A 15,333-nucleotide genomic window follows, 5' to 3' on the forward strand; every position below is an offset into this window, starting at 1 on the left:
AGATCCAATTCATGTGTGGAAAGAATTTAGAAGAAAGAAGAATTTGGAGCAGAAGTTCATGAATTTGAGGACTGCTTTCATAAGAATATATCTATGAGCACATACCTATCTGGAGATCAAAAAGAAGTAGAAAACTTAAAATGATTATATAAAATGTACTCCCTAACCGTATCAAAGGCAACATATAAACTAAAAATGCTATAATCTATAGGAAACTGGCATAAATATTCTTTTCTGAAGAATATGGCTTTTCATTTATTGGGAGGGAGTGGGAAGAGTTTTCTTGAATATGACTCAACTCTTGGATAAAAAAGCATAATACAATAAAAACTAATTTAATAATTTACTACTATGACTCAGGCAGTCTGCAATGATATGGGTAAACTAGTGTAGAAGATGTAAATGTTTGTTCTCATGCAGATTTTAATGCAGGAGAGAAGAGAGACAATTAAAAAATAAAATAAGGCCAACTCCAGTGGCCTAGTGGTTAAGTTCAGTGCATTCCACTTCTGGGGTCTGGATTCAGTTCCCAGGCACGAACCTACACCTCTCTGTTAGCAGCCATGCTGTGCTGGTGGCCCACATACTAAAAAATAGAGGAAGATTGGCACAGATGTTAGCCCAGGGTGAATCTTCCTCAGCAAAAAAATAAATAATATAATAAAACAGTGAAAAGAAGAGAAATAAACTAGAAAGTTTGAGAATGGGGTAAGAGATTTTTTGAACTCCTTGGACTCTTTGCAAACTTTCTGAACTACAAACTATATCTGGAAAGTTGGAAGAATACTATATCTGAATATAACAATGGGATTATTGTAAACTCTCTCTCCAAGGATCTCTCATTTGTCCCCTCCCCCTTTTGTTCCCAAGATGTCTGAAACCACATGTTGAGAAAAAAGTGGGAACAAAGAATATATTATGAATACATAATTTATATATTTATTCATAAAAGCCATAATTTACAACATTTCATCCTATATCCATATCTTACCTCTAAAATGACAACAAAGCTCAACTATTCTTAAATCAGTATAGAACCGGGAGTTCAATTTTACCCCTACCTAAATCTCCACTAACTTCTATAATTCTTCATCTTCTCTGGATCTTGAAAGATTTCCTCAGGGACGCATGCATCTCCTTGGTCTTTAAGGTATACAAGATTGGGTTAAGCATGGGGAACATAAAGACGTATATATTTCCCAGTACAGTGTATGCTAATGGAGAGCTTCAGTGGCTGACTCGTTGCATGACAGTTATTGCCAGAAGAGGCCCATGATAAATTACACCAATAAAGATATGAGAAACGAGTGTTGAGCGCCTTCACCTCGCCTTCTCTGGAAGCAATGCCCAGCATTGCTTGCAATATCAGAACATAAGAAATGGCTATAAGCAGAGAATCAACCCCAAAAGAAAAGATAACCAAAACCAGCCCATAGAAAATGTTGATTTTGACTTGGCCACAAGCTAGCTTCATGACATTGGGATGGAGGCAGTAAGAACAGGAAAGGATCTGGCCCTTGCAGAGGGGCAGCCTCTTGAGCAGGATAGGCAATGGAGGCATGAGGGCTACCCCCCTCAGCAAGGCTGCCAGGCCCATTTTGGTGACTCGTGAGCTGGTGAGTATGGTGGTATATTGCAGGGGGTTACTGATGGCCACAAAGAGGTCAAAGGCCATGGCCAACAGGATTCCTGAGCCCACGGAAGAGAAAGTATGGATGAAGAAGAGGTGAATGAGGCAGTCATCAAATGCAATGTGATAGAGGCTAAGGACAAAGACCTTGAACACAGAGAAAAGTGTGGAAACAGACAAGACAATATCTGCTCCAGCCAGCATCGACAAGAAAAGATACTGAGGCTCCTGTAGACTACGCTCAGTCTTCACCAAGTATAACACTGTCCAATTTTCCACCATTGTAGTGATGTACATCGGGCACAGGAGTGGTCCTAGCCACAGGCGGGCACCCACCAGCCTTCGGAGGCCAGTGAGAACAAAGAGAAAAGGCTGCAATGTTGTGGTGTTGGACTCAGACGTGGAAAACTGTGAGAAGTCCTACTCGAAACAGTTTCCCAGATATGGATCATAAGGAGGAAGAGAAAATGAAATGTCAAATTCAGGAGACTCCACTGATTTGGCAAAATGCTCCCAATGTGTGTTAAAGACTGACAATGAGGGGCTTACCAAAAGGAAAATGACATTAATAACTTTTACGCCTGAAAATGAAAGTTCTCTTTTTCTTCCGAGCTTGTGTGGTATCAGGCAATTTCTTAATATTATAATTAGATTATATCACTCTCACTCAATGGTGTAATTAAACTCTTTGGTCCTTAACAACATTTGATCATCTAAATTATTTTGTCCTTGGAAAGTTATCTTTCTTTGATTTCCATAAAATTACACCTCTCTATCTTTTTCTTACTTTCATGGATATTCTCTAGACGTTTTTAAAAGGTTTGTCATTCTCTGTGTATCAATGAATATTAGTATTATACTGTCTCACTCTCTATGTTCCTCAGGATTGATTATATTTATTTTTGTATTTTCTTTGCTTTTAAATATGTATCTTATTTCTAGTTCTCTAACATTAACTCCACATACCTCAAGCTTAACATTTCCAAAACTAAACTCACTTTCTACACATAGTTAGATGTCTTAAATGTCTCTGTTAAATATCCACCCAAAAATCTCTACATGCTATCCTGAGAAAATCATTTTATCTAGCCTAAATTAATTAAATATATTACTTCCAGTCCCAGATCTATTTAATCTGATAAGAATAACAATCTCTATAAGCTTAAAAATATGCATAACATTTGATCTTTAAACTTCCACTTCATTCTTTATTAAAGAATAAGGTTAGTGCACACAAAATTCATCAAACAGTATTGTTTTACTATAGAAATAATCTAATTGCTCAAAAGTATAGATAGATTAATAAAATGTTGTACCTCCTAATACTAGAACACTAAAGAACTTTAAAAATTGATATTATCAAAATTTGTAAATCTAGAAAATTGTCTATACATAAAAGTCTTTATTTCTTCTTAATCTCTTTTATGACTGTATATAACTCTTTGTTTTTAGTCCTTCCCAAGATTCCAATAAAATAAACATTAACATATTCTAAAAGTTAAATAAAAAGGGGAAAGTAAATTAGTTGAAAGACCAAGTTCAACAAACGTCTAGGGCAAAAGTAAATAAGAGATAAAACTTAAGGTACAATGTAATCAGCTTTGTTTATTTTTTCTATTATTTGTCTTGCCCAGTCAGACATGGTGCTTGAAAATATGTTGCTAAGACTAATGTCAAAGAGCGTACTTCCTATGTTTTCTTCTAGAAGTTTCATGGGCAATGACCATGCTCAAATATGTATGAAGAAATTGCTGTTAAAAGATGAGATATCTACTCCACAGAGTCTTAGAGAGTCCTCAAGAACAGAATGGCATGCACAAAGATTGCTGAGAGCAAGAAGAGAAAATAGAATCAAAGACTAGGAGTATTTGAAATTCTGTTTACTAAATATCTTTGCCATAGACATACTGTATTAATTTCCATCTTCTTAGCTTCCCATATTTCCCTTAGTCTATTCATCTAGAGATATACAGAATATAGACAGGGATGGTACTGAGGTCTCTTCCTGAAAGATGTTAAAGAAAATACTTGGAGAGGATTAATAGCACTGTCTATTCTGTCATTCAGGCATAGTGAAGAACTTATCCATAATGGATAACCACTTAAAGTCAATTTGCACCCAGGGAACCCTCAAATTGAACACTGTCAATGGACTAGATCTGCCCTGACACAAAAGTTTCCAATATTGCCTTCTATCCTTGAAAGAGAAATGTCAAATTAGTAGTAAAATAAAACAGAAATAACAGAATAAATCTATATAATCTACTTAGAAAACATAATCCATTAATGATAAATATAAATGGATAATAAAGTTTACAAATCTATGAATGAAACAAAAAGCATAGACTAGCAAATCGACTAACTCTTAGATAAAGATAATTTGTGTACTAAAAAATAAATTTGGGCCAGCCCAGTGGCATAGTGGTTAGTTAGGTTCATGCACTCTGCTTCGGCAGCCCAGGGTTCTTGGGTTCGGTTGCCAGGCGTGGACCTACACACCTCTCATCAAGCTGTGCTGTGGCAGCATCCCATATACAAAATAGAGGAAGATTGGCACAGATGTTAGCTCATGGACAATTTTCCTCAAGCAAAAAGAGGAAGATTGGCAACAGATGTTAGCTCAGGGCCAATCTTCTTCACTAAAAAAGAAAATAATAATAAATTTAATGTCTAAATTAACATACCTTGAAATATTTGGGAAGTTATTGCCTTTATAAAACAACAAGTTATGATGTAAAGCAGGTATTCTCAAACTTCAGCTTCCACCAGAATTGCCTGCAGTGTCTGTTAAAACATCTATTGCTGAGCCTCAACCCAAATTTCTGATTCAGTAGGTCTCAGGGCGTCCTGAGAATTTCTATTTCTAACAACTTCCTTGGTAATGCTGATGCTGCTGGCAAAAGGACACAACTTGGAGTACCATTGATGTAAGGGACTAATGTGAAGATAAGAAAAACTCTTATAAATTAATCTTTGACAATCATAATAAAGAAAAATAAAATACAAAGAAAAACCACAAGAAAAAGTTAATAAGTATTTATAGGAAAAATAAATAAAATGAAAATCAAACAGATAATAACATGGAGGATCAATTAAAGAGATACAGTATATGACACTTGAATTTCCAAAAAAACAAGAAGAGAGACATTGCGGGAAGAATTATATAAGAAATTATGTAATGTCTTATCCGAGTGGGGAGCCGAAAAGAGATTGTTGTCATTAGTTTGAAAGAACACATGGGGATAACAAAGAGAAAGATTATAATAAACCCACCCTTATCACTATGTCATTTGAGAACACAGTGGAAAATGAGAATACCTAACTTCTTATTGATAGACAAAGAGAAAAAACAAAGAAAAGGAAAAAGTTTACAAAACAGAGAGGACCAGATAGGCATTACATTTCTAATTGTTAAACCTGGAATGAATAAACAGTGAAACAATGCTACCCTGTTATTGAAGAACTGTTTTTTTTTTTTTTTTTTTTTTTGTGGGGAGATCAGCCCTGAGCTAACATCCGCCAATCCTCCTCGTTTTTTTTTGCTGAGGAAGATGGCCCTGGGCTAACATCGGTGCCTATCTTCCTCTACTTTATATGGGACGCCGCCACAGCATGGCTTACCAAGCAGTGCGTCGGTGCGCGCCCGGGATCCGAACCAGCGAACCGCGGGCCGCCGCAGCGGAGCGCGCGCACTTAACCGCTTGCGCCACCGGGCCGGCCCCATGAAGAACTGTTTTTTATTCTTTCTCTTTTTGAGTATCAAATTCTAAAGACATCTTAACTAACAATTAAGTGCCATTTACAATAGTAACAAAAAGAATAAAATACTTAAGACAAAATTTAACCAATTTAATTTCATCAAGGATGTGAAAGATCTATACAGTGAAAACTATAAGACTTTGAAGAATGAAATTGAAGAAAACACAAACAAATGGAAAGATATCCCATGTTCATGGATCAAGAGACTTAATATCTTTAAAATGTACATACAAAGCTATCTATAGATTCAAGGAATACCTATAAAAATTCCAATGACAGTTTTCACAGAAATAGAAAAAACAATGCCAAAATTTGTATAAAACCACAAAAGACCCCAGAGAGCCAAAGTAACCCTGGTAAAGAAGAACAAAGCCAAAGCTGGGGGCATCACACTTCCAGATTTAAAACTATACTACAAAGCTATCATAATTAAAACAGCATGGAAATGGCATTAAAAATAGACAGATAGACCAATGGAACAAGATCAAGAGCCCAGAAATAAAGCATGACATCTAGTCAACCAATATTTGACAAAGGAACCGAAAAACCTCAATGGAGAAAAGATAGTCTCTTCAATAAACGGTGTTGGGAGAACTGGATAGTCACTTGCAAAAGAATGAAACTGGATTCCTATCTTACATCACTCAAAAATGAACTTGAGGCCCCATGGCATTAGCGGTTAAATGCCAAAAGACAATCCACAGAATGGGAGAAAATATTTGCAATTTATATGACTGATAAAGGATTAATATCTAAAATATATAAGGAACTCACACAATTCAACAGGCATAATATTTGATTAAAGAATGGGCTGAGAGTGCCGGCCCGATGGTGCAGCGTATAAGTGTGCGCGCTCTGCTATGGCGGCCCAGCGTTCGCAGGTTCAGATCCCGGACGAGCACAGATTCACTGCTTCTCAAGCCATGCTGTGGTGGCATCCCATAAAAAGTAGAGGAAGATCAGCACAGATGTTAGCCCAGGGCCAATCTTCCTCAGCAAAAAGAGGAGACTGGCATCGAATGTCAGCTCAGGGCTAATCTTCCTCACCAAAAAAAAAAAAAAAGGGCTGAGGACTTAAATAGATGTTTCTCAAAGAAGACATACAAATGGCCAAGAGGTACATGCAAAGCTGCTCAGCATCACTAATCATCAAGCAAATAAAAAAAAACACAATGAGTTATCACCTCACACCTGTTAGAAAGGCGATTATCAAAAAGACAAGAAATAATAAGTGTTGATGAGGATGTGGAGAAAGGGAACATGGGCACTGTTGGTGAAAATGTAAATTGGTACAGCCATTACGGAAAACACTATGGATGTTCCTCAAATATTAAAAATAGAACTACCATATGATCCTGTAATCTCACTTCCGGGTATGTATCCATAGGAAATGAATATCTCAAAGAGATATTAGAACTCTCATGTTCATCTCAGCCTTATTGACAACAGCCAAGATACAAAAACAACATAAGTGTTCATCTACAGATAAACGTATATATATACACACACATACACACACACACACACAATGAAATATTATTCAGCTGTGAGAAAGAAGGAAATCTTATCATTTTCAACAATGTGGATGGAACCTGACAGCATTATGCTAATTGAATAAGCCAGACAGAGAAAGACAGATACCATATGATATTACTTACATGTGTAATCTGAAAAAGCTGAACTCATAAAAACAGAGAGTAGAATGGAGGTTGTCAGAGCCTGCGGGGTGGGGGCAAGAGGGAGTTGTTGGCCAAAGTGTACAAATTTGCAGTTAAAAGATGAATAAGTTCTGAGGATCTAATGTACAGCATGGTGATTATAGTTAACAATATTGTATTATATATTTGAAAGTTGCTAGGCGTAGATTTTAGATGTCCTCACCACATGCAAAACCCTATTATGATAATCATTTTGTGAGATATAAGTGTATCAAATAAACTCATTGTACACTTCAAACTTATACAATGTTATATGCCACTGTATCTCAGTAAAACTAGGAAAATTTTGTTTTTTTGTTTTCAAAAAGAAGAGCTAAAAAATGAAACTTAAACAGTAGAATGAAGGCCAAAACTGGCAGAGAGCATCAGGGTCACGATAAAGAAAGTTTATGTTTCTTCTTCAATAAGAAAGGAAATATTCAATTTGAAACTCCTCATAAAATAAATTTTAAAGTACAGATAAAGTCAATGTTCAAATATGAAGCACACTAAAATATGCCATGATTTTAAGCAACCATTGGAATGCAACAAAAAGGGATGATTTTACCTGGACATTAGAGCTTTCTCCTTCTAGTGGCACAGTGATTGTCACATTAGAACCCCAAAGAAGAAAATGTGTTCCTAAATAAGATTTGGCTCTATCTAAAAGTAATAATGTTTTTAAATGTTGACTCAATCTAGAGATAACACAGAATATTTCAAAAATATTTATAAAACAATGTAAATATCAGCATTAGCAATGTAAAAGTAAGGTTAAAAAATAAGATGAGGGGGAAGAAGGATGAGCAGAGGAGAAATTCAGGGAATTTTAGAGGTGAAAACCTAATATATCTTGATGGAGAATTAACATATACTATTACATAACTAGAACAAGAAATAAAAGTTTACATACATTATTTAAATGTATGACCAAATCAATAGAAAAAAATAAAATATTGAGTACAAAAATATTTTTGAGAGAAGCAGAGAGAGATAAACCTATGTGTCATAATTTTATGATTGCCAAAGGCTGCAAGGTCATTCTTCTCTCCTTTCTTCCTTTGTCCAAATGGAAAATTCTTAAATTTTTGTTTATTTCAGCTAACTACTACTTATAGGTTACTACATTAAAAGAATGATATTTTCCAATTTATGAACAGGGGAAAAATGAAAGAAAGGCAAATTGTTGAGCTGGAGATGTACATTTCCTTAAGTCCTGTTAAGTAAACTTTCACTTTTTCAGAAATAAAAGATATGAGCCCCTCCCATGTTCTTCATCCTATAAGAAACAGGTTGCACATTTTTTCTCATGCATCCCGATGGCCCACGCATAATCCCTCTCTTGTAAACTCTATGTGTCTCTTCTCCTTTGGAATCCATTTATTCATCATTTCAATCACTCAATAAATATTTATCGGACACACTCACTATGCAGGGGCTTGTTCTGTGCTCTGGGGATGCATTAGAAAACTGTATTCTTTGCTTCTAATATAGTGTATATAGCATTATAAGTCTACTTTAACTTAATTTCATCAAAACATTATTACTGTAAATAATTTATATTAAAATCTGGAAGTATAAAATATCACAGCTTGGTGTGGACTGTAACCATCAACTGCCCCAAGGACATTATCATTCACATTACCCCAGATATATTTATGTTTATGGGCAGGCCCATTTCATGGTCCATAATAGGAGAAGATAATTCTTTCTCTCAGCACAAGTTTCCTTCTTAAATTCTTTCTCTAGATTTATATCCTTAGATGTGAGTAATAGCTAAACCATAGTGAGAGGAATGATGTCTGCATCATCTTTCCAAGTTCACCAGCTTAGTCATTTGGTTGTACACCCGAAGTTATTTTATATCATGGTGCATTATACTGTTCTGTTCCGGTAAAGCATTGTTCCTGACTCATGGATGATACAGCTGTCATTACTGCCTCACTCAGATAGTCAATTGCTTCAAATAAATAGTCAAGTTATCTCTTTTCCTTGTATTGTTACAATAAAGCCTTAAACGGTGTATGGGGGTGCTTTACCCTTTTATCTGTCTTGGAATTTTCTTACCTTGGACCTGTTCATCTGTTCTCTTCCATTAAGTCAGCCACATTGCTAGATCAATTCATAACTTTGCTAAATGCTCCAAGTGTGGTAGATCATTATCACGTTTCCAAACGTCTGTGTGAAATGCATTTTTTAGATAACAAAGAGTATAAACACTTTGAAGAGGGTCAGATTACCCAGAATGCTTGAGGAGAAGTTCCCCAACATAAATATTTCTCTCATAATCTTTTTTGTCAATTATATTTTCCCTGAAGTTCTCAAATAGAGATTGCACAGAAGATGCCCATGAAAGCCCTGGGTAAGTTGTACCAACTAGCAAGAACAAGCAAAAATTATGTCATGCTCTTGTGACGTTTTTATCTAAGCGAGCATTCCGTGTTCTGCATATAGAATATCTGTATCATGTGTAGCTGTGCACCTGCATTGCAACATAGCTCAGGGTCCTCAGATGAGTAATCAAAACAATGTTCTACTATACCTAGTAAGCTACACTAAGTCTAGCACATGAAGTTATGTTCATTCTTATACTTGACACAGATAAAAATAGCTGACCAATGTAAAATGTATAAAATCTAGAATAGATCATACATGAACAATCTTCTTTTGAATATGACAAAGATGCCACAAAATCCATTACAGTATAATGCTTTTTTCTTTTCAACATGCGACATTGAAAGTAAATGTAAATTAAGTACTCGTTTGCAGAAAAATAAACTTTGACTACAACCTCCTTAAAAATAATAGTCAATTCTAGATTTATTTTTACCTAAATGTGAAAGATAAAATAATAAAGCTATACATGAAAATATAGGGGATATCTTCACGACCTTGGAATAAGCAATGGATTCTTAAATGGAATACAAAAGTCTAACCTTTGGGAAAATATTAATAAATTTGATTGTATTAAAATTAAGAATTTCTGTTCTTTTAAAAACAATATTAAGTAAAGAACAAGACAGAGAGAAGATACACACATTAAATTGCATTAAATCTATAGATCAATTTGGAGGTAACTTAGACTGTAAATATATTGAGTTTTAAATCCATGGACATGATAAATCTCTCCATTTATTTGTCTTATTTCTTTCATTAATGTTGTATAGTTTTGAACATATACATTCTACACATTTTTGTAGATTTATAACTTTTTTTAGCTATTGAAAATGCACTTCAAAAAACTTAATTTTCAATTGTCCATTGATATCGTATGCAGATATACTTGATTTTTGTACACTGATCTTTTACCGTGGTATCTTGATAAGCTCAATCATTAGTTCCAGGAGGATTTTATAGAGTCCTTGGTGTTTTCCATGTAGATAATCATGTCATCTGCAAATAGGGATAGTTTTAGTTCTTTCTTTCCAATCTTAATGCCCTTTATTTTTCTATCCTTATAGCACATGCTAAGATGTCGATTATGATATTAAATAGCAATGATGAGAGTGAACATCCTTACCTTTTCTTAATAATAGACAGCAACCAGCCAGTCTTTCACCATTAAGTGTGATGTTAACTGTATGTTTTTCCTACATGCCATTTGTAATTGAAGAAGTACCTATTCTACTCCTATTTTGCTCATGATTGGATATATATTTATTTATTTATTTTTACCGAAAATTGGATATAGAATTTTTTAAAAATTATTTTTCTGCAGTTTTTTCTCCTGGTTAAATCTCTTAATGTTTAGAGTTCCTAAACATATCCAGAACAAGTACTTCTTGCCACCACATTTCCTAACTTCCTGATAGAAACCATTAACTCTCCCTGGATATTTGCAGTGACAATATAGTGGATTGTATTATTAATTCCTAATATTTACTAAACTTTCCTAATAGTGTCATCTATATCAGTCCTCTCAGGTGGTCAGTGTCATTTTTCCATATTAATCACATCAGTCTCCATCATGGACTTGCTATGGCCAAAGAAACAGAAATGGAAATAACTTATGTCACTTGTGAACTAATGATTTATGTCATCATTTACTTTCATAGGCTCTTTTTTGCTAGTGATACAACAACAGCAGTTGTTCACATAGGTACTGCACCTACAGCCTAGTCCCAGAAGAAAGTGGCAAAGCTAAAACATAAGTGAGAAATATACCATTGTTATAAATTCCTGACATTTAGAGAATTTATTTTACTACATTATTTAGTCTATGTTAACTGATACAGATTATAAATAGTTCCCTGCCTCAACCATTTTTCTCGTAGGCCAATTACCAAAGTGATAGCCTGTTATCTTCTTTAAATAAAGTTCAGAACATTAGCACTCCTCTACTAGTAAACCAACATAGATTTCTCATTTTATTTAAAGTGAAAACCTAGTTTTTACTGTTGCTACAAGGGCACGCACTCTCTGCACCCCTGTAATCTCTCAGAATTCATCTTTTATAAGTGAATCTCTCTTGCTTATTCCTTTCCAGTTACCTAAGCCTTCTTACAGTTACTCAAACATGCATAGCATATTCAACTTCAAAGTCTTTGCACTTTCTGTTTTCCTTGACTGCCACACTCTTCTCTTGATATCCATGAGGCATTCATTTAGTCAACTTTGGAATGCCTTATTCTAACTCACCTGTTCTCTAATAGCTGTGTCTCTTCAATAAAAAAATATATATGTATATCTTTATATACACATCTATCTCTCTATCTATATACACACACACACATAGAGAGGGAGAGAGAGTGATTGAGGAGCGTTGGTTCTATAATTCCAACTGTCATCACTAGGAGAACTTAGTATACATTTTTAAAATTAATCCATGAAGAAAGGAATGATGAGAGAATTAAAGGATGAAGCATTTCACAATGGTAGCATAAAATAAATATAGTAAATAATTTCAAAGTTAGGTATCAATCATGTAAAAAATTATGAACATGATCACTTCCATGGAAACAAGGAAGAACTTAGGTTGCTAATTATAGACATGGGTGACCTCAACAAGGTGAGGTGAATAGATTTAATATAGAGAAAGGAAACAATACAATGTTATGGAGAAAAAAAGAGCAATTGGGAAATGAAGAAAAGAGCAAATTAACAATTGCCTATTTCAAAATATTTGCTTCAGTAAAAAGGGTGAGATAGTTCTCTAGAGTTCTTATAGTTTCAAAAGAGGTTATTTTTCATATAAGACTGGAGCATACTTATCTATTTAGGGAAGGAACCAATAGAGAAGATACACTTATAGATGAAAAGGCAATTGATGGGGAACTAATCATGAAGTAATTGATACAGAAAAAATGAAAGAAAATTAAAGAAGAGATATCACAGTGTAGGGGAGCAGAATTTGCCACCCTAAAATGCGTCTCTGCCTTGAGGATTATTTGAGGCTGATCATTTTTAACAACAAAAGACTCAGGAAGAAAGTTTGACCTTCTCCCTAACTGCCTAAAAGAATTTAACATAGAAGGCCTGTTTCAGGAAGGAGCTATCACTGTAGATAACTATAGCATAATAATAGGTGTGGTAGACAGGGAGGAATCTGGCAAGGCCCATCTGATCAAAGTCCTCTCTGTGTCCCACTGTCTCGACATGGCCCAACAAACATTTGTTCACCAAACCTTAACTCTTCATCTTCCTGTAAATTGCCTCCTTTCCCAATGAAGGCCCAGACCCTGTTTCCTTCTCCTTAGTCCACAGTGACATATATACCTCATTTTACCTGATTGTCTTTGGAATTTTTCATGCTTATGTGAGTTCCCTGTGTGCACATATTAAACTTTGTTTGATTTTCTCCCGCTAGCCTGCTTTATGTCATTTCAATTATTCAACCAGCCATAAGAACCAATGTGGAAAGGGGAAAATTTTCCCCTCCCCTAGAATAGGAACAAAATGAAGGAAATCAGATATTTGCAGAACAGGTTTAAAAAAGATGGGTAGAAAGGAAAACAAATTGATAAACTTTAGAGCCAATTTTGGAGAAATTGCTGTCCACAGGTCTGGTAGGAAAAACAATGAAAAAATAAGGAAGCAAATAATATGGAGATATTTTATTCATTTCTTTTAATTCTAGTGAATGTGGAATGTGTAGGCTATATATTTTTCTGGGAAGTACAGTCAAATATTTCTTACACAACCCCAGAAGTCTGATCATAGAACCAACAACTGATATGTGACCTGATGGTTAGAGTTGGGGAGTGGTTCATACCTAGTTAAAAACCTTTACATGTTAAACCCTACATTATCAAATATCGTATTATCAACTGACACACCAACTCCTGCATCTGGGAGTAAAGGAAAAGAAATGAAATTATCTAACATAATTTTGCATGCAATTAATGGTGTCCTACAGCACATAAATGTATTAGAATCACTTTGTGATTAGAATACCAACCTTATATTTGATATATTTGAAATATTCCCCAGGATTCTATAAAACTCATCGCCTGGAGATTCTGAGTAGTCTACTACTCTGCAAGGAAAGCCTGCGGGACTTTTTTTTTTTTTTTGGTGAGGAAGATCGGCCCTCAGCTAACATCCCCTGCCAATTTTCCTCTTTTTGCTGAGAAAGAATAGCCTTGAGCTAACAGCTGTGCCCGTGTTACTCTATTTTGCATATGGGATGCCACCACAGGATGGCTTGATGAACGGTGTGTAGGTCTGTGCCCGGGATCTGGGCCGGTGGACCCCGGGCCTCCGAAGCAGAACGTGCAAAGTTAACCACTATGTCACTGGGCCAGCCCCTAGCAGTATTTTTTTTGACACTAAGATAAAAGTTTACCGTTTTTGGTTTTGTTTTGAAACTGCAAAGTGCTATAGTTGTTTTAAACAATTTTATAATTTTATTAGTGGTAATAGCGGTAGGAACAGTAATAGAAGTTCTTGTAGCTATATGAGTTTCAGCTGTAGTAACATTAAAAGATAAGCATCTATTTTTTTCCCTAAGCTGCAAGCTTGAGAGTGGACTAAGTTCTATCCTCATAGGCCAGAAAGTGGACTAATTAGCGTCTCCCATCTTTCCAGTCTACAAATTCTCCATTTTTCATATTTTTTTCCCTCACATAGATCCACCATGCTCTAAAATGCCTTGAGATTTCCTGGTTCTCATTCCTTGAAAACAACTTCTCATGAAGTAACTGAGTGTTTTCTGACTCTGTGCCCTCAGGAAAGAGACATCTTTCTCCTGAAAAATAGGGCTGAGTTTCAGAAGTGTAATGACCTCTCTTGGGCCAGGTTTTAACACTACCCTGGGATCGACGGCAAAGAAGAGCAACAGCTAATGACAGATTACAAAAGACTCTATTAATACCTTTCCAAATCCAAAGCCTGGCAGAAAAGAGCTGTTCCATTCTAGCCTCCTACCTGTTTTTATGGGTGAGTTTCTTCTCCTTATACTGGGACCTGCGTATAGCTCAGTGTTTCTAATTGTGCCAAATTTTGAGAGGAAGTGAAATGAATAGGGAATCATCTGATTTTAATCTCATATCTCTTAGGAAAGTAACAAACTTTCCTTTGACATTTCACTTTTTTAAATCTGACCCAAGTTTATTTATCAATAATATGAGAGAGAGGTTAGGTTCATGTCATTTAGAGATAGAAGAGATGCAAAAGTAATCTAGTGCCATCTTCTTAATTACATGTGAAGGAAACTAAACTGACACATCCCGGTTAATTAGTGGCAGAGCAAGATAAGAATAAAGTTTTCAGGCTCCCCTTCTGGTGTTTAACTACAAAGTGGTTTTAACATTGCTTGGTTTATTAAAATAAGAAGAGATAGTTTGTGGTTCGTGATGTGTGTGTGTGTGTGTGTGTGCGTGTGCATTCACAATTTCAGCAGGAAAGCCTGTAAGATATGGAGAGAAGGTCAAAGATAGAAGCACCCTATTGCCTTTAATAGCTGTAGTATCTGGTCTTGCCACAGTGACTACAACTATTATCCCCTCCCCTGAAATACAGTCTTCTCTTTACCAGGGGCATTAAAATCTTGTATTTTTGTCTCCTGTTTCTTACACTTTACACTACCTCAATTTAAGATATCTTCCTATTCTTTTCTCCTTCTCTTTCACTCAGAGACCAGGAATGAACATTTTCTGATCTGATTATCATAGAAAGATAAATTGCAAAAAAAAAAAAAATAAGCATGGTTTTGCTGTCTTAGAAACTATTTTTAATGTAACTCTTTCAGAAAAGTGATTTTCCTATGCATGCTTTTTCCATCTGCCTAGTAAGACTTTAAAGGAGGGT

General features: G+C 35.3%; 1 pseudogene; it reads right to left on the reverse strand.

The window, feature by feature from the left end:
• Positions 1-1,089: 1,089 nt before the first annotated feature.
• Positions 1,090-12,835, reverse strand: LOC131409052 (olfactory receptor 51E1-like; annotated as a pseudogene).
• Positions 12,836-15,333: the final 2,498 nt, after the last annotated feature.

The sequence above is a fragment of the Diceros bicornis genome, chromosome 7, assembly GCF_020826845.1.
Source record: "Diceros bicornis minor isolate mBicDic1 chromosome 7, mDicBic1.mat.cur, whole genome shotgun sequence".
NCBI lineage: Eukaryota > Metazoa > Chordata > Mammalia > Perissodactyla > Rhinocerotidae > Diceros > Diceros bicornis.